A 21,911-nucleotide genomic window follows, 5' to 3' on the forward strand; every position below is an offset into this window, starting at 1 on the left:
ATAGCACAGGGCTTCCTATTCTGAAGGTTAGCTCAGGGGCCCTGGTCTCCCATTATCTCCTTAGTCCGTCGTGACACTATAGTTGGGTAAACTTAAACTTTCAGCATGGATCCAGTTGCTGCACCATCAAGGCAGTTGCAAGTTCTGTGTCTCCGGGTGGCTGAATTAAAGGGGGCAGTATAACAACAAGCACATTTGGCCACACAGGTGCAATCCATTTTGGTTGCCGGATCATCTGAACTCAAACTACCCCTCCTGTGAAGATTTTCGGGAGAGCTCAGTGAAGTATGCAGACTGTACTTCTGACTACATCCTCACTGCTCTAGAGATGAGGCACAGCGGGTGGGAATTGTGGTCTCACTCCTTAGTGGGGAACTACAAGCAGGGGCTTTTTCCTTGCCCCCAGAGTCACCTGTGTTTTCATCAGTGGACGGGTTTTTCTCAGCACTTGGGTTCATTTACGATGATCCAGATAAAATATCTTTAGTCTAAAATCTGTTCAGTATATCGGGGGAATCGGCTGGCAAAGGATTATTGTGCAGAATTCTGGTGCTGGTCTGTAGATACTCTATGGCACAACCCGGCACTTAAAAAGTAGTTTGTTCAGGGTGTATCCGAGAGGGCGTATCCAAGAGTATATCCCTTCAATATTTTTCGTTTTCGTTTTTACCTCACCTTCTTCCAAGAGCCATAATTTTTATATTTTTCCAACAATAAAGCCATATGAGGGTTTATTTTTGTGTGGGACGAGTTGTACTGTTGATTGAAACCATTATTTTACCATATACTGTAGTGTGATGGAAAATGACCAAAGAAGAAAAATTCCAAGTGAAAATGCAGAAAAAGTACAATTGCCCAATAGAGTTTTTGGGTCTTTTATTTTCCTTGTTCACAAGTTTGCAGATTCAAAACAAATATAGGTTTACTTTTATATAAAGGATGAAAGAAAATTCAGAAGTTTGTCCAAAAATGATCTGCTCTGATCAGCAAACATGCACTGTTCCTGTGAGCAGCGGCACTCTGTCATCTCTCACATTGTCATGGGTCATCGGCTGACCCCGTGCTTCCATGGCAACACAGATGCAACACCATGGCATCTTGTGATTGTGCCACAGGGCTGCCAATGGCCGCAGGGAATGCCACAATTCCCGCCATGTCCATTTCAATCGCGCTGTCAGATTTTGACTGCACAGTCTAGGTGGTTCGCATACGCAGGTGGATCTCTGATCCACCAGTGCCTGTTAGCCACAAGTGTCTGTTCATCAGCAGACATGTGCGTGGATTACTGTGGGCTCACCACCGGAGTCCATTGTAACTGGTGGGAGATGACCTTGGATGTACAATATATATACATCCAAGGTTGCGAAGGGGGTTAAAGAGGCATTGGTTGTGTAAGAAACTCTTCTGTCTCTTCAATGTGCCAGTGTGCCTTGAAATTTGAATTGGTTGCTGTTTCTGTCAGAGGTCTCATAATACCAGGATTCTATGGAAAGGGAAAACTATACTAACATTACCTCCAGAGGCTTTACCTGAGCCTATGCAGCATCGAGGGACATCAGAAACAAGGAAAAAAACGTCTCTATTGCTAAATGGAGAAGTGTTTGTTTATACTGTGGCAAAAAGGGACAGTTTGTTAGTACCTGTCCATCTGCGCCCAGTAGAAATTAGCAGTCGTAAAACTTATAGACCCAGCTGGGTTGGGAGATTCCAACCTGATTTTATTTATTTCCTCCACCATGGTATCTCAATGTTTGATATCTGCAATGGTTAAGGTAGGGGGCCAAGTGGTCCCTATAACAATTTTTATGGATAGTGGTTTTGTGGTTAACATAATTAACCTGGGTTACATAGTTTCATAGTCACAAAGGTTGAAAAAAGACCTAAGTCCATCTAGTTCAACCTTCCTCCACCAATAATATATATTGTCACTAAATCATTTATAGCCTTTTGGCTATGCTGTGTGTGCTGTGGAAATCACCCAGCCTTTTTTACGAGAAGTTGTTATAGTGTCTCTCATTCATACCTCTTGTGGTAGAGCATTCCACAATCTGAATGCTCTAACTGTAAAGAACCCTTTACTATTTAGCTGTCGCAATTGCCTTTCTTCCACTCGCAGTGAGTGCCCCCTGGTCCCTACTATTGTCTTTGGAAGGAATAAGTAATGTGCCAGTTAGAGATGAGCAAACTGGCCAAGACTCAGTTCGGGTTGTGTTCACTGAGCTCCGCTGTATTCATAGAACGGTTTGAAAAAACGTAGCCGAAGTCACTGAATTTAATAAGAGGCAAAAGAAAAGCTATAGACAAAACCTTTAGAGGGGCCCCAAAGGCTACCAAAACAGCTCAAACCATTTTACAGTGGAGAAACACTGTTGTGGCACAGGTATATAGGGATGATCGAATACCAAAATATCCGCTACGACGAATAGGTATATTGCTGCTATTTACGTATTCGCGAATATTCGACGCGCAATGTAAGTCTATGGGAAACCCGAATAATTTCACTTTGGACCTAACGGCAAGCTGTGGTGACTGAGGAAAAGGCTGAAATGGATGGGAAAAGGCAGAAACAGTATAAGCACAGCCTGTAGAAGTTGCGTGACTGCAATTCTGGTGTTTTGGAATAACGTGCTCTGAGCAGCACGCCGCTTTTATGTGGTCACCAGAACAGCTCTCAAACCAAATCGCTTTTGTGACAAACAAAACACGGGTCTTTTGGTCTCTCCCTCTCCCCCCAATCTCATACTCACCCATCAGTGACTGATCACCAGCACGGCACTGCACGACTGTCACACTGCTCTGGCGGCTTCTCCAGCTTTTGAAAATTCCGGCCGCTCATTATTCCATCTCGTATTCCTTGCTTCCCCTGCCCAGCGGCGCCACGTTTTGATGCATATTTAATGCATTTTGGATGCATTTTTGACAGTGCGTTCCCACTTGGCTCTGCTACATCCCCATAGAGCATGGCTGGCTGCAAGACAGAGCCGCGCAATCAGAATGAACTCGGATGAACTTCACCTGACTTCATTGTTATTGCGTGTGTGTGCCGCAGCCTGATTTGCGATCACAGGTGACAGACTCACCATTGACTGCAAATCCCCTGAGTGACTGAAGTGATCTGTGTGATCAGCAGTGCCGTCGCTCAGCTTACCCTCTGCCAGCTGCAGTCCTCCACCCGAGAGCTGTAGCTGCGGGTAACCTGCGTGACATCACCGCTGATCGTGCAGCTCACTTCGGTTGCTGCGTGGAGCTCAGAGGAGCGGTGGTGTTCTACGGCCACTCCTGTCAGCTTCATGTAGCAGAGCTGGATGCGTCGTGGGACCTTGTGTGGATTACACCGGACCTGGAGGGGTGTTTGGGGATTTTAATAAAGTGGTGGGTGTTTTTTTTGTCTTTTATTCTAAATAAAGGATTTTTTCAAGTGTTTGTGTTTATTTACTTTAACTTACAGGTTAATCATTGGGGGGTCTCATAGACGCCTGCCATGATTAACCTAGGTCTTAGTGGCAGCCAGGTGGCTTAGTGGCTGCCATTAACTCCTTATTACCCCGATAGCCAGGGAAATTTTGGATGAGCCGGGTAGAGTCCCGGCACTCTTTGCATCTAATGGATGTGGCAATTCCGGACGGCTGCTGGCTGATATTTTTAGGCTGGGGGGCTCCCCATAATGTGGGGCTCCCTTTCCTGAGAATACCAGCCTTCAGATGTGTGGCTTTACGTTGGCTGATATCAAAATTGGGGGGACCGCATGTCGGGTTTTTTTTTAATTATTTATTTTACTGCACTACATATACCAGCCCACTGGCAGCTGTGATTGGTTGCAGTGAGACAGCTGTTACTCAGCGTGGGGACGCATCTGAATGCAACCAATCATAGGCGCCGGTGGGTGGGCGAAGCAGGGAATACGAGATGGAATAATGAGTGGCTAGCATTTTTAAAAGCTGGAGAAGCCGCCAGAGCAGTGTGACAGCCATACAGCGCAATTCCGGTGATCAGTCAGTGATCGGTGAGTATGAGAGGGGGGAGGGAGAGACCGACAGATAGAGCGAGAGACCGAAAGACCTGCGTTCTGTTTGTCAAAAAAGCGATTTATAGAGCTGCTAGCAGCTACTGGACAATGTGTTCAGCCCTTACAAGGACTATTTATTAGTTGGATGTATGAACGCTCTCCCGAATACAATACAGTCTATGTACACCACCAGCTCCCTATCACTGGGTGTTCACAAAATGGCCGCTGGCTTATATAGCCCCTGTGATGATGTGTGGCCAAGCTAATCACAGTAACACCACAACAAAGATGACAGCGGCATTACTGTTAGGGCAAGCAACATCAGATGTGTTCATTGGCTGGAAAACAGGTGCCAGGAAGTCAGAAATGAAAATGAAAGTATCGGAGCGGATGTTGTTTTATCCGTCTGATACCGAATGGTGCGAATAGCCTGTTATCCGTCGGATACCAAATAGTGGCGAATACATTCGCTCATCCCTCGTATTAACTTACTAGACTATTAACATATGAAATATTGGATAAGTAACAAGAGTAGGCCTGTTGCTCTGAGAACCCTGCCACTACAGATAAGACACAACTTGAAGTCCCAACTAGGAGTCTCCTAGTTTCCTAAAATTAGAAGCAGACAGAAGGACACTGGCATCAATTGCCCTAAAGTACCCATAGTGTCTTTTCATAGTAGTCTGTCATGGGCCATGCACCACACAGGGTATGGCCCAGCATTTACATTTTTCAAATCAAGAGGTAGGTAGATAAGTGACAGGTGTAGGCACCTTGCTCTGAGACCCCTGCACTACAGATACGACACAACTTGGACACCCAACTAGAAGTCTCCATTTTTCCAAAAATCATGGACAGAAACCAGGACAGTTTCATAAATTGCCCCGATGTACCGATATTGTCTTTTCACAGCAGTATGGCATAGTCCATGCACTACACAGGGTGTGGCCCAACATTTACATTTTTCAAATCAAGATGAATGAATGTGGATGAAAGATAGGTGTAGGCCTCTTGCTTTGAGACCCCTGTCACTACAGGCAACACACATCAAAGAGACCCGAATAAGAGTCTCCATTTAAAAAAAAATTAGGCTTCTTTTGACTCAGGAGGAAGCAAAACGAGGAGGAATAGGAGGAAGAGTAGTGCTTAATTCATAACAAAAAGCCAAGATGTAAAGTTACAGCGGTGGGCACACTGCTTCATTGTGGCACCACCAAGACACTTGCTAATAACATCCTTAGCAGTAGTAACAGAAGCCACAGAAGCCACAACAAAGGTGTCATAACGCAATATCAATGCAGTACACTGAAAAGTACAACATTGCCTTGTCTCCACAGTCTGCAACTGGGGTGGAAAAGTCATTATACTTCCATGACTTTTTCATCTTAATAAAAGGTAGGTGGTCTACACTTTCAGGAACATCCAGATGCGCTTATCTGTCAGGACACCACCAGGAGCACTGCAGACTTCTTCTGAGAGAACACTGGCTGCCGGGCATGATAAAACCTCCCAGGCATAACTAGTTACCTCAGGCCACTCTTACATTTTTGAAGCCCAAAATGTAAAAAATTGTGACCCACTCCTGATGGCATCAATATTGAACTCAATATACTCCTGCACTATCTTCTCTAGTTTTTCACTATGGGTCAGACTTGTACTCTCTTCTGCTAGTGCAAGGGATAGTGTAAAAAGTGTGTTCCACAATTTGCAGAAATAGCTTCTGCCACTTAAGCATTTGCGGCTGCTAATGTTTCTGCAATGATGACTTGACGTTCCCAGTGTTTGACATGAAGAACTGCAATGCACAAACAGAGCCTCAATGCTGTCTTGGGGCAAAGCATTCGTAAGATTGTGATCAAGCTTGTTTCCATATTGCAGCATGCGTTGTTTTCCAGGGGGAGAAGCATTTGGCAAAATTTACTGTTCTATTGTGGATCTAACAGAGTGGCAACCCAGTAGTCAGCAGTATTTCTCATCCTAACAATTCTGGAATTGGAATCGTGTTGCAGATAGTGCAGCAAGAAGGTGCTCATGTGTCTGGTGCTTCCGTGAGGTCCAAGTCCATGGTGGGTTGGGGGTGGGGTTACACTCCAGCTTGCTTCCTCTGTTTCCTCTCACCAACCATGGATATCTTGTTCATCCCCTAACTGTTGCGCGCCCATCACTTCTTTCTCCTCATCCTCTTCCATTTATTTTTGGGCTTCTAACAATTTGAATGTTACCATGAGCCCACTTCGATCGCTGTACTCCACCTTCCCTTGTCACCCACCTATGCGATGACAGTCCTGACCTTGAAGATATTGGCATCTCTTCCACGTCTTCCTCTGCTTCTTTCTCTTCCTCTGGGACAACCAACTCTTCCCGCAGACTATTTAAGTCTGTACTGTTGGAATGCTTGTAACATTAAGGGAAAGGATGAGGATGTAGGTGGAAGTGTGACGCCCTGGCCTATCAGGTCGTCACAGGGTATTGTGCAATCTGCCCTTCTGCACAGTATCCACTACTCCTTGGTTACGGATCCTGGTCCTTTGGTGTTGTTAACAGCTTAGCCACTTAAATCCTAGAAACACTTTACACCGAACCCACCAGACGTACCATTTGGGGGCCTGAAGGCAATAGGGCCACACATATGGGGGTTGGTAAGGGGAAAGGGAAAAAATGAAGAAAAATGAAACAGGAGTGAGAGGAGGAGGTAGAAGGTGACTCTCTGAGAGGGAGAGGTCACTGTTCTGGAGCAGGGGCTCCTGACGCTTACTAGGTGGCAGACGTTGGTCTGGGCCTGGTAGAAGCTGGAACCCCGGTCACAATGGATCACGTCAAGGGGCACGGTCTGCTGAGGAGGGCAGCCGGCGGCCTTGAGCCATCACCGAGCAGGAGCCAGGGCACAAAGGGGTACGTGGACCCTAGGCCGGGAAATAGCTTCACGCTTCCCGGTAATTTACCCAACGGGGGTGAAGCTTTCAAGATTCATCCCCAACCCGCTCCAAAATCGGGGTACTAGCGCACCGATGGGATAGGAATTTTCCAAATTCAGTCCAAAGAAATCCTACGTGTGAACCCTGACCCGAAAGGTTTCAAGCTTTAGAGTCCAATTAGAGAGAAGGTGGTACGGAAAAGGCCACAGGCTAACAGCAACACCAAGGGCACGGATCCCAGCGTGCTTCCTCCAGGCTGCAGTGGTGCTCAGACTTTTGGTTTACAAGCTGTTGGTGTCATTATTCCTGGACTGAGTGAGTACATTGAAAAGCCCATTTTCCTCCATCCAATGGCACCCCAATCGCCATCTCCCCAATGGGGAGGGGTTAAACACCTTGCTGCTATACCACCGACATCGGGCTCCCCCACCAACAGCAGCGGTGGTACACCATATTACCACGCACCATGGGTGGCGTCACAAACTTTCCAAATCCCCTGTGCATAACTATTCCCCCCCTTCCTTTTTAATTCGAGTGTCCGCGCAGACCCCCTGGGTCCGGAGACTGCTTGAGCCACCGTGGCTCCGGATCTGAGCGGCTCGGCCGCTGGCACAGGGGCGGTACAGAAGCCCTAGAGGAAGTGGAGGAGGCAGAAGCAATGGAAGAAATGATAGATACAGAGGTTTGTCCCGCTAGCCTTGAGGATTCCAAGATTTGTGAAGCAGCATCTTGCCTACCTGCCCCGCAGCCACTAGAGTCACCCAGTACGCAGTGAGCGAGACGCAACGCCCCTGGCCATGCTTGCTCATTCAGGTGTAAGTGGTGAAATTCACATTGTCAGACAGAGTTTTTCTAGGAAGCGGTGATGTCTGTGAAATGCTGGTGTAGTGCAGGCATAACTCTATTAGAGAAGTAATGGTGACTGGGCAACTGGTACTGGGTCACTGCCACAGTCATCAGGTTTTGGAAACTATCTATATCCATCAGGCAGAAAGGCAGCTTTTCTGTGGCTAACAGTTTAGATATGGTGAAGTTCAAGCTCTTAGCTTTGGCATGTGTAGGAGGAAATGCACTTTTATCTGACCACAACTGCAGGACCGAGGGCTGACTGCTGTGCTCACAGAGGGTGGAGTAGGGTGTAAATGACAAACTGGTGGACTGTATAACCCCACGTCCTAACTATCTCTACTACTTATGATTATGATGCACCCCAGGGCTATGGGGTACTTGGTCCCGGGCAATATATTTACTGGAACAGTTCACTGGGTGGCCGTTGCCCGGTTCCATGACCCTGGGGGGGTCGCTTGAAAGGGGTTATGTACAGGGGAATAATAATAAAGGTTTTGTCATGATGCCACTTGCGGGTTGCGGCTATATGGATGGAGCCACCGCTGCACAGTTTCTCACCGCTGGGGCTGATGTTAATGGCAGCCTAGATGTTGTGGCCCTCCGCAAGTAGGGCTAGGCCCCAGGGGATAAATGATGGTGTTTGATGTTTAAGTCCAGTAACAGTACCAGGGCGCAGAAAGAAGGTAAACCACATAAGGGATTGCAGTGTAACTGGTTCTTTACTTACGCTGGTGAAGCTTGCAACTTGATGGAGGCTGGTCCTCACCACTGGTCCCCTTAGTTCCAGTGTCGGTGTTGTAACCTGGTAGCTTCTATCCCCTGCACCTGTCTCTGGTTGGTGGGTCCCCGTGGCTTGGAGCGTCTGGGGTTCTCCTCCTGGTAGTCTTTCAGTCTTAGTCTGTACGGCAGGCAGTTTGAACCCTGTATGGTCGGTGTTCTGTTACGGTCCCTGGTTCTCCTGTCACTGCTGGTGCCCAGAACTTTACGGTCGGTAAAGTCCTGGATGGTCCCCTCACCGTACAGATTTTATCAGGTCTGCCTGGAGCGTTTGTCTGACCTATGGCCCTGTACCTCGTCGGTGCTATGGTTCCGAGAGTACTCCACCATACTCCTTCGGCAACCACACACCTGCGCTTTACAGGTCACTGTTACACAATCCCCTCAGTACAGTTACGTCCGTCTCCTTTCACTTCCACTTACTTACTGTCTGACCCCTCCTCCCTGGTTGTCGTCTAGTGGGCTGGATCGGTTCCACCCCTAGGTGGCCATCCATTGGGTCCAACCCTAGCCTGTCTCCAGTTCCTGGGGAAGGGAAAAACAAGGATTATATATGTGTTTTGGTGTTACCGGCACTGGTCTTCTGGGGCCCTGGGGGTATACCCTGCATCTTTGACAGGATGCAGTTCCTTGTAGCTCCTGATAGTTTCAGGGGCGCTACATTTAAACCCCTAGCTAAGCTGTTTAGCACCAGCAGTGGCAGCACCATCCTTAAGCTTTAGCAATCACAAAATTGCAGAGACGCCACATGTCCACATTTTATGTGCAGAGAGACATGTCACTTTGAAAAATTATAAATTATAAATGTGATTTAGGTAGCCAATGACACAAGTCCTTGTGTCTGAACATTGTAGGTCTTTTCTGCTCCCTGATTGACTGCCATAAAATCCACATGTAAAGTTAAGGAACAAAAAAAAGTCCACTGCGCCTCTGACCTCTCCCCACCCCACCTCTAATCAAACACATCCCACCACTCATCATACAGCACCACTATAGTAGCCAAAATAGTAATAAAGTATAAGAAAACCACAAACAGTTATTGAACAAAATAGAAGATTGCTGACTTTTGGGAAAAGTGTGTTTGGTTCTCTGAGCCCAAGCCGAACCAGGCAAAGTTCGTACCGAATTTGAGATTTCCAAACCTTTATCGAACAAGTTCGCTCATCTCTTGTGCCAGTCCTGTATATTGACCACACATGTATTTATACATATTAATGAGATCTCCTCTGAGACATCTTTTTTCTAAGCTAAACAAATTCAACTTTTTTAACCTCTCATCATATGGGAGGCCTTCCATTCCTTGCAATAATCTAGTTGCTGCCTTTGAACTGACTTTTACTTCTAAATATAAATATTAAAATTTGGAGCCCAAAATGGGATCCCATATTCCAGATGTGGCCTTACAAGTGATTTATAGAGGAGTAACTATACATTGGGATCACAGGATCTAATTGGAGATGAGGGAACCTTTGGAAGTTCGATTGGCAAGGTACATTCGAACCTTAGATAAAGTTTGGTTTGTGACACTTCCTTGAAATGAACCTCAATGGAAGTCAGTAATTGGGCAGTTTGTGTCTCCGCTCACATGCAGCCAGCCATAAGCAAAACACTTCCGAGAGAGGGTGAGCGCGGGTTTTTGAAAATTGCTCTTGTTTGTGTAGACACTGCATCTCATCACACTGATTTTACCCCAAATGTGAGACATTCAAAGACTGCACGAGGCTCAAGAATGGCTGAACATCACTCATATCCAAGCACAGTGCTGCTCTCTTGAGTATTCTGCATTTGTAACTCGCTCAAACTTTGAACCCGAACCTTGGTTTTTTGGAAGTCAGTTTCCAAACCTAAGCCTTAAATTTTTTTTATACACCCTAAAATCTTCTTTGCTTTAGCAGCAGCTGCTTGACATTGAGTGTTGCTGCTCAGCTTACTTGTAACCAGAATACCCAAGTCCTTCTCCTGTTTTGTATTTCGGAGTTTACTTCCATTTAATGTATATGCAGTTATAGGATTACTGCATCCTAGGTGAATTACTCTACATTTATCAACATTACATCTCATTTTCCAAGTATCTGCCCATTCTAACATCTTATCCAGATGTTTTTGTAATATTGTACTATCAAGGTAAGTTTTTAATATCCTACATAGTTTGTTCTCATCAGCAGAGACTGACACTTTACTATCAATCCCATCCACAAGGTCATTAATAAAGAGATTTAAAAGCATCGGTCCAATTACCAAAATCCAGATTTGCACTTACCTCCTCATAGAACTCAACATGTTGGTTAGACATGACTTATCTTTCATGAATCCATGATGTCTGTGAGTTATTGTATTATTCTCTCTAATATTTGCTTGCATGTCATCCCTTAAAATGCCCTCAAAAACCTTGCACACCACTTTTGTCAGTCTAGATGGTAGTTGCCTGGATCCACCCTCTTTCCTTTCTTAAATATCGATACCACTTCAGCCATTTTCCAATCCTGAGGTACCAATCCTGATACAAGAGAGTCTAAGAAGATATGATACAGCTTTCTGTCAATTACTGAGCTCAGTTCTCTCAATATCTGTGAATGAACGCCATCTGCCTGTGGCATTTGTCAATGTTTAATTTAATCAGACACAGCCGTATTTCTTGTGTTAAATTAGTTATATCAGGGGGGACTTTAATTTTTGCCTTGTTGAATAATCCCTGGAACAGTCAGTTCCTTGATGAACACCCATGAAAAGTACCTGTTTAATATATCACCCTTTTCTTTGTCCTCTATAATTATCTTGTTAAAATCATTTATGGTGCTGATATCATCCTTTTTTTTCCTGTTGGCATTGATGTATTTATAACATTTTGAGGAGTTTATTTTAATATCTTTGGCGATTTTGGGGCAGTAGCTAATTTTGTTAGCTTGATTTCATTTTTACATTTCCTAATGAGAAATTTATACTCCTGAAATTTTATTTCTGTATTCTCAGCCTTCAAGATTTCAAATGCCCTTTGTTTTATTTTTATTAAACTATTGTCTTATTCATATCCATAGTGATTTAGTTTTATTCCATCTACAGTGGTTTCTTTTCATTCCTTGTTATTTTATTACAAGAAGATATAAGCTTTTTACAGGAACATAGTAGTATATCCTTAAATTTGTCCCATTTATGTTTGGTATGCCCAGCTACACAATTAAGCTCTTCCCTTAATTTTTTTTTTTTAAATCAGTTGTCCTAAATTTTTCTACCTTCCACTCCATCATTTCATTTACAGATTTAATCTTATCACTCAGCATTAATTTTTGAAGCGCCAGTGTTTCTTTCTGTAGATTATACAGTTGCATAGAGTTCAATGGGGGAAATATTTTTTACAATTAAAAAGTATTCCTGGAAACCTCTTTTGAAAAGAGCAAAGATACTCATATGTTACACAGAAGTCCCCCAATGTTGATTCCTATGATGTGACTGTATAGAAGTGATTGTAATATACACGTCTGCATCTATACTGTCTTTTTACATTAGTCTCTGTATATCCAATATGAGAGTGTAATGATGTTGACTTTTCTATGTTCCTTTATGTAAAACAAACTAGGGTTCATTCTCTTGGAGTTTTCCAATAAACCTTTTCGTAGCCATTGTAGTCAGATACATTTAATTTTAAAGATTGCTTCAAAATGTGATCTTGACTATAATGGACTTCACATCTGTACATTGATATATACTGGTTAGGCCTCTTTCACACATCAGTTTTTTTCGATCAGTCACAATCCATTTTGTGACTGATGCAATGGATCTGTTGCTGATTGTGGTAAAACTGATGCGACTGATCCATTTTTTTTCATGGCAAAGAATGGAATTTACACATCTGAGCATGCTCGGTTACAAAAAGATGGATCTGTCGCCGGAATTCGTCAATTGACGGATTGCGACGGATCCTGCGCCCACAGGCTTCCATTATAACAAACGACAGACGCCGACAGATCTGTCGCGTTCCGTTTTTTTTTACGCAGACAAAAAACGTTCATGTGGACGTCGGCTCCATCGGCAGGACAAACATTTTTCGACGGATCCGTCGCACAACGGATGAAACATTAGACCATCCGTTGCAATCCATCGCTAATACAAGTCAATGAGAAAAAAAGGATCCAGAGCTGGATCCATTTTTTTCACAAAATGACAGATTGCGACTGATGGCAAAAAACTGATATGTGAAAGAGGCCTGACTGGTTCCACCAGCTTTGTATAAAAGATCTGTGGATCATTGTACCAAAAAGGTGTTTCCCTCACACCACGCTTTATTTACTCATAGACTCAAAATTTAGTGAGGACGTTGTCTCCTCTTTTAATTATGATTACCTCTTATATATGACTTGTTTGATATTATTTGTACTTGCATCTGCTGCAGAATATGTTGGCTCTACATAATAATAATTATTATTATTTCTCCATTGGTCAACGTTGCCAAGAGTCCGGCCACAAGTCATTAATAACTGGTATAAAAAGAGGTTAAAAACCACAAAAGGGTGAAATGAAGGGTAATGTAGTTTAATTGTCCCTATAAAAATACATTATTACAAACATGCAAACATATATATACCGCTTTCTTTTATCTCAAGAAGTACCATTATTATAGGTATCTTAAATAAGGCTATCATAGGCGAAATCTTTGCTAACTAAAGCAGATAATTGTTTATATGCTTCTCCATGTAACTTTATTGAATCATAATTACATGGCATCTTGACATTACATATTGCAAAAATACACTTGCAGACTCTTAAAAAAAGCCTAAAGATCCTTTCAGACATAACTGTTTATGAAAACTGTTTTATGGCCTTTGATGAATTCCTTTAACTGATGTTCAAATGTCGCTATAAAATGAGCAAGCATTAAAGGAGAAAGCGTTTTCATGACAGTTTGTGTTGGTGTACGAGAAATAAATTCTAAGGAACAAAGAGGAACCACGCGGGTCAGATCTTTTCTTTTGATTTTGTACTGTTTGTAAATTGAATATTTGGATTGTTTTTGAATTTAATATACGTATACACTTGTGTGAAAAATTTTTTGCCCCTTCCTGATTTCTTATTCTTGCATGTTTGTCACACTTAAATGTTTCAGATCGCCAAACAAATTTAAATATTAGACAAAGATAACACAAATAAACACAAAATGCAGTTTATAAATGAAGGTCTTTATAATTAAGGGAAAAATAAAAATCCAATGTTCGCCATTTGTGGATTATGTGCTTCGCTTGAGTCCTAAAGCTTTAGAAATAGCTTTATAACCTTTTCCAGACTGATAGATTTCAATTACGTTGTTTCTCAATTGTTTCTGAATTTCTTTGGATCAGGACATGATGTCTAGCTTATGAGGATCTTTTGGTCTACTTCACTTTGTCAGGCAGGTCTTATTTAAAGGGAACCTGTCAGGTGCAATATGCACCCAGAACCACAAGCAGTTCTGGGTTCATATTCCTAATCCCTGCCTAACTGTCCCAGTCTATAGTAGCATAGATAAAGAGATCTTTAGAAAAGTATCTGTAAAGATCCTTTATGATATGCTAATGAGGCCAGGGACTAGCTGCAATGGCATTATTTCCCTTGGCTAGTCGGTCCCCTTAGCATGTAAGCATGCGCCTGTGGGCATGCTAATATGCTAATGAATTCACAGTGTCAGAGCAATGGTCGCTTTCACCTCTCTGCTGCCACCGCAGCCAATGCTCGTTTTTGGCTCAGCGCATTTAATGAGAAACTTGTGGTCATGTGCACTATGAAGCGAGGTGCACGCGTCCTGGCTTCAAACTGGTGTAGTGCGCATGACCTGAAGTCCAGCGACGTCCAAAAACCAGCGAAGGCAGCAGAGAGGTGAAAGCGATTATGCCTCTGACGCTGCGCATTCATTAGCATGTTAGCATACTCACGGGGCGTGCTTACATGCTAAGGGGGCTGACTAGCCAAAGGAAATAATGCCCTTGCGACTAGTCCCTGGACTTATTAGCATATCTTAAAGAATCTTTAGCAGGGATTAGCAATATGCACCTAGAACTGCATCAAGGTTCTGGGAGCATACAGGACCTGACAGGGTCCTTTTAAGTGATTTCTTAATTGAGAACAGATGTGGCTATAATCAGGCCTGGGTGTGGCTAGGGAAATTGAACTCAGCTTCCCAAAGATGTGATAAACCACAGTTAATTAATGTTTTAAGGGGAGGGGGCATTCACTTTTTAACATAAGACCCTGTAGATGTGGATTTTTTTTTCTCTTAATAATGAGGACCTTCATTAATAAACTTCTTTCTATCTTGTGTTATTTTTGTCTAATATTTAATTGTGTTTGGTATGAGAAACATACAAAATATTAGGAAATCAGCGAGGGGTCAAACACTTTTTCACACCACTGTATGTATAGTTGTGGCCAAAAGTTTTGAAACTGACAGAAATTTTGGTTTTCGCAAAGTATGCTACTTCATTATTTTGAGATCTTTTAGTCATATGTTTCTATGGTTACTAAAGAACAATTATCAGCATTTTATAAGCTTTTAAACTTTATTGATACACACATTACGTTCATGCAAATACTTAATAGTTATAGTATTGACATTTATTTTTCAATTCACCCTGGCTGCTCGTTATTTGCTTTAGGGTCAAATCCTAACTGATGGTCACTCATTATTGCCTAATCAGTCCTTGGAGTTCATCACAACTTTTGTAATTGTTTGCAACCAGCTTTTTGTGGATTGACTACAGATTCCTGGTCAGAAACCCAAAATGTCAATGTTTTGTTCACTTAGCTATTACTTTTGCCTTGTGACATAGTCTCCATCATTCTGGAGCATGGATGTGTGATGATGACAGATCATCATGTCACAAGTCAACGTGAAAGTGATAACTAAGTAGCTAGGGGAACAAAACATTCAATTTTTTAATTTATGGCTATGAAACTCTCCCAGTGAGATTCTATGGTCAATCCTTAAAGAGTTGGTGGACAAACAAGACCGTACTAATTATAACTGCAAGCGCTTATTAGGTCAGAATGGGTTGCCATCAGTAAGGCTTTGGCCCAGAAGATGATATCAAGCTGACAGAGCAAATTGCCTAAGTCTTAAAAAAAAGACAGGACTGTAAATGTTGAGTCTCTCCATAAACTTCATGTATTTTTCAATAAAAGTGTAAAGAATGTATGAAAGGCTGATAATTGTACTTCAGTAACCACAGAAATATTTGACTAAATGAGCCAAAAACTCTGAAGCAGCAAGCTTTGTGAAAACCAAAGTTTGTCAGTCTCAAAACGTTTGGCTATGACTGTAGACAGTTGCACCTCCTCAATATTGTTAAACTCCCCTTATGAAGTGGACCCTCCAAAGCCCAAGGTCCGGGTGGGCACACAACCCACTGTCGTTGGTGAAACAGGCAGGTAAGGGAAAAGCGAGACAGGTATGAGGGGTACTGGAGCCCACAGGCAGACAGAAGATGTCCTGGAGATCACAGAGAGGTAGCAGAGTTACCGGAAGTCACAGGCAGACATTAGACATCCTGGAGATTGCAGAGAGGTAGAAGAGGTACTGGAAGTCACAGGCAAACAGGAGACAGCCTGAAGACTGCATACAGGTAACAGAGGTATCAAAAGGCACAGGTAGGTAGTAAACTGAAACACTAAACTCTTACTACCAAGACACAAGTGTGTGTCCAGTTGAGCCTTATATAGGCCAAGGCAGATAATCACATGGGATCACGCCTAATCACCTACAAAGCCCAACATAGAGCATAACAGTGTTTAGCAGACAGGCCTTAGGGAAGCAAAGCACGGAATTCAGGACAATACATAACAAAAAGACTACGACCACATTATCTACTCCAGAAATACCTATGTAACTGATGTAAAGTGATACCTATTTTTAAAGGTTGCATGAATATAGAACATCCCCTTGCCAAATGGTGGTCTATAACACATTTCTTCCTACACTACATATGAGTGGCAGCAGTCTGATAACTCAGCAGGGCACAATGTTCCGGATAGTGCAGTGAGAGACTTTGACAATGGTTTAAACTGAGTTTCTACTTTGTCTCGTCAAGACGTGAGCTGTATTATAACCATCAAGAACTGTGCCCCAATGTTTAAAGCATAACCGTTATTTTAATATTTATTTAATAAATCAATAGTTCATTTGAAAATTATGCAACTTTGTAATATATCTTATTAGAGAAATCTACTTCTTTCTTTGCCAGAATTGATCAGTCATTATCAAAATGCTCTATTCTTAGGTAAATTCTGTATTCAGTGAAGATTTTTCCATTACTGAGATAGGAAATGGCAGTTGTTACTGAAAAAATTATAGGATGATAGGAGGAGCTAGAGGCAGAAGGAGGAGCTAGAGGTAGAGCAACCAGACGTAGTACTCCGCTCCTCCTCCCCCTTCTATCTAAATAGGAGATGGTAGTTGTTACTGAGATTCTTTGTAGATAGAAGAGGGAGGAGGGGGTAGGGCTTCAGTCAGAGGGAGGGGCTATAGATAGAGTAAGGGGCTAGGGGCAGAGAAAGGGGCTAGAGGCAAAGGGAGGAGTTAGAGGCACAGGGAGGAGCTAGAGACAGAGGGTGGAGCTAGAGACAAAGGGAGGAGCTAGTGGCTGAACAAACGGCTATAAGCAGAGCTTCGCCCCTCCTCCCTTTTCTATCTACATAGAATCTCATCAGTAACAACTGCCATCTCCTATCTCAGTAATGAGAAAGAATTCACTTCATAAAGATTTTCCCTTACAATTAAGAAATTTTGATAATGACTGATTAATGCCAGCAAAGAAAGAAGCAAAGTTGTCTGATAAGAAATATTACACAGTTTCTTATTTTCATGTGTTCTACTGATTTATGAAATAAAAATTAAAACGACAGTTACACTTTACCAAATGATTGAACCCCCATCACAAGAAACATAAATTTTGGGTTTGCTGCATTATGCATTTAAGTCAGTCCCTGTGAGGAGTTAACACAATTATTGCCCCTTGGTTTGCCATGAGGAGCCATTGAATTGGTTATCCTTAGTGATAAGTGAGCACTACCATGCTCGGGTGCTTGATACTTATAACGAACATTTGGATTCTTGGACAGGCGTGTACCTGAGTACAATGGAAGTCATTGGGGAACTTGAACATTTTTCAGAAAAAATGTCCAGAAAAATGCTTGAGTTCCCTTTTGAATTTGATTATACTCGCTACTCGAGTCGCACCCATCCGAGTATCCAACTGCTGGTTATGAACTTATGAGTAGAGATGAGTGAACCGGTCGCGGTTCGGCTCGAGCTCGGTTCGCCGAACCGAGGTCTGGTTCTAGTTTGGTTCGGCGAACCACTCGAACCAGTAGGAAACAATGGGAAGCAATCACAAACACATAAAAACGCATTATAAATGTACACATCCAGTTAATAAACATTGCCATAACACTTACCTGTCCCGGGATGCGTCCTGCACTCTGTCTCCCGCAGCTTTTCCATCGGTAATCGCTGCGTCCTCCGGGAACACCAGCAGTGATGCAGAACCTATCGTGACGTCAAAATAGCCATGTGACCAGTCACGTGTCTATTATCTCATTGGCTACAGACTGGTCACATGACTATGACGGTCATGCTAGGACCTGTCATTGTATCTCTCTGTTACACGGTGCACGTTTGTGTATCGCCGTGTACCGGCGACATGCTCTAGCACACGGTCGACTCCCTGCTCTGCTTCGCCGTTCCCTTAAGGTACCGTCACACACTAAGCGACGCTCCAGCGATCCCACCAGCAACCTGACCTGGCAGGGATCGCTGGAGCGTCGCTACACGGGTTGCTGGTGAGCTGTCACACAGGCAGATCTCACCAGCAACCAGTGACCAGCCCCCAGACAGCAGCACGCGTGGAAGCGATGCTGCGCCTGGTAACTAAGGTAAATATTGGGTAACCAACCCAATATTTACCTTGGTTACCAGTGCACACCGCTTAGCGCTGGCTCCCTGCACTCCTAGCCAGAGTACACAACGGGTTAATTACCCGATATGTATTCTGGCTATGTGTGCAGGGAGCAGGCACTGGCAGTGTGAGAGCTGCGGACGCTGGTAACGAAGGTAAATATCGGGTAACCAAGGAAAGGGCTTCTTGGTTACCCAATGTTTACCGTAGTTACCAGCATCCGCAGAAGCTGGCTCCTGACCGGCTGATACAACCGGTCAATAACGGAGATCACCGTTGCCATAGCAACACGCTTGGTAGCGGTGACGGGGACGTCCCGCTACCAGCACGCAGCGGCACCGGAATCACGTGATCGGAGCAGAGTTGCTATGCCACCGCTTACAGCTGGGAGCCTGTGGTCACTCTCACAGAGTGATTTCTGCACTGAGCACAGCGTCTTCCCCATGCAGCTGTGCGGTCTGATGTAGCAGAGCTGCATGTGTTGAAGGGGAAAGAAGACAGAAGAGCATGGATTGTGGAGGGCTGAGAGGGGGTAATAAAAATAGAGTCTCTAAGTGTGTCTGTGTATTTATTTCTATTAAAGTATTTTTTCTCTGTGTGGTGTTTTTTTTTAACCCTTTATTGGAGATTCTTAATGGCCGGGTCAAACGTGCCTGACATTAAGAATCTCTGACTTAATACTAGCTAGTAAAACAAAGCCAGTATTAACTCATGATTACCCAACAAGCCACCCGGCTTCAGGGCTGCTGGAAGAGTTGGATACAGCGCCAGATGATGGCGCTTCTATGAGAGCGCCATTTTCTGGGGCGGCTGCGGACTGCAATTCGCAGCAGAGGGGCCCAGAAACCTCGGGCTAACCTGTACTGCGGATCCAATCCCCAGCTGCCTAGCTGTACCCGGCTGGACACAAACATGGGGCGAAGCTCACCTCGTTTTGTTTTTTTTAATTATTTCATAAAATTCATGAATTAAGTAAAAAAAGGGCTTCCCTATATTTTTAGTTCCCAGCCGAGTACAAATAGGCAGCCGGGGGTTGGGGGCAGCCCGTAGCTGCCTGCTGTACCTGGCTAGCATACAAAAATATGGCGAAGCTCACGTCATTTTTTTGTAGTTTTTTGGCAAAAAAAATAAAAAATGCTTCCCTGGATTTTCCATTGCCAGTGAAGGTAACACCAAGCAGTGGGGGTCAGCAGCCAGTAGCTGCTTGGATAACCCTTAGATAGCAATACAAAAAATGCAGCGGGAGCCCATATATATTTTTTGTTAATTATTTATTTAAATAACTAAAAACAAAAAGGGCTAACCTGTATTTTGATTGCCTGACATCACAGTGCTGTAAAAATTATTCTTTAAAAAAAATGACAAAGCGCTCCGCGGTATTTTTGATTTTCAGCGCAGATAAAGCAGACAGCTATGGGATGCCACCCCCATCTGCCTGGCGTTACCTTGGCTAACAATCAAAATAAAGGGAAGCCCATTAATTTTTTTTATTTAAAAAAATAGTTAAAAAAAAAATGGCGTTAGGTCCCCCCATTTTTGATAGCCAGCTAGGGTAAAGCAGACGGCTGTAGCCTGAAAACCACAGCTGGCAGCTTTACGGTGGTTGGGGATCCAATGTGGAGGTCACTCCAGGCTCTTTTTTTATAATTATTTTATAAATATTAATAATTACAAAAAAAAGTAGGGTCCCCCCCAAATTGGATCACCAGCCAAGGTAAAGCGGACAGCTGTGGTCTGGTATTCTCAGGGTGGGAAGGTCCATAGTTATTGGTCCTTCACAGCCTTAAAATAGCAGGCCGCAGGCGCCCCAGAAGTGGCGCATCCACTAGATGCGCCAATCCTGGCGCTTCACCCCAGCTCATCCCATGCCCTGGTGCGGTGGCAAACGGGGTAATAAATGGGGATGATACTAGCTGTAAAGTCACCTGACATCAAGCCCAGAAGTTTGTGATGTCATGGCGTCTATCAGATACCCGACATCACAAAATGTCAGCACTAACAAAACAAATATACTTAAAAAAAATGTATTTGAAAAAACACTCCCCAAAACATTCCCTCTTTCACCAATTTATTGTAAGGAAAAAAAATAAGGGGGTCCCACGATGACTCTGGACCATCTAGAATATGTGGGGACACGCTCAGGGAACGTATCCCACATTTTCTAGGAGTACAGACCCTCCATGTGAGGAGTGTGGGTGCAATTAATCTGCACCCACTCTCCCCGGGTCCACAGCAGCAGAGTCCATGTCGTAACTGTTGCTACCAAAGCCGCAATGCCCTGCTAATGAGGTAAGGGCATGCCTAATCAGGAGAACTATTATACATTTCCAAATATTGCTATTTGCTGATATTATTGCTATTCCACCTACTACATATTGGGGATAGGATCTTGGAGATGGAATACCCTTTTAAGTCCAGTTATCCAGCTGAATGAATACTAATCTATAGAGCTCGCTATTTAGACATGTTTTCTTGTGGCGTATAACGGACTCTCATGTTTGGTAGTCGTTCAGCAGGGCAACAGAAATAGCAAATCCCTCCATTTGTAAATGTGAGGAAAAGCTGTGGAGAATAAAGCGCAATAGGGTCTTACCCTTATAGGCACAGGGCAATAGGCAAGGGGAGCAAATATACTCACCAACTGTAGTTGTGACAGTCACAACTACTGTACTCGCATTTACAAATGGATCCAGGCAGCGGCAACCCAAAGTGGCTGATAACAGAGAACAATTGTAGAAAAGGGTTTCTATACCGCGCCAATGATCACAAATCTGGAAGTCGGATTGATGTGGCTTTATTGTAGCATGGGTCTACGCGTTTCAGGAGCTCTGCTCCCTTCCTCAGGACCATAGAAACAACATCAAATCTACCGCAGTGGATACACACATACATTAAATAGATCCAGTGACGTCATAGTACCGCCCCGTACAGAAAAAAACGGCGGGAACGGATGCAACGTGGAAGAAAACATGACGCAATACAGAAAAGACATGATGAAAAGAAAAAACATACACCTCTTATTCAATGTAAGTGACCCAAATACTGACAGATCATAATAAATTCAGTGAACATTGAAAAATAAACTTATTTCAATTATGTCTGAAAAAAATGAACGCAGTTAATAAAATATACAAGCATATCTATATATATATATATATATATATATACATATACCCAGATCAATGGAATATACCAAATCAATCAAGTGATAAAGTACAAAGCGAGCCCAGAACTCAAGGAGGGTGAAAGGTACTAAATCGTGAGTGACTACAATCAATCATTTGTAAATGTAGTATAGCTCTCCTGATCAACTATGTTCCTTACCTCATGAGCAGGGCATTGCAGTAGCTTACAGATGCATGGTTACCGCCACTCACTGTGTCTTAACACAGGAAGCTGAGCAAACAGCTGCTCTGTGCATGCGGCAGCATCTATTGTGAAGGAGGG

Source organism: Anomaloglossus baeobatrachus, chromosome 10 (assembly GCF_048569485.1).
Source record: "Anomaloglossus baeobatrachus isolate aAnoBae1 chromosome 10, aAnoBae1.hap1, whole genome shotgun sequence".
NCBI classification, from domain to species: Eukaryota; Metazoa; Chordata; class Amphibia; order Anura; family Aromobatidae; genus Anomaloglossus; species Anomaloglossus baeobatrachus.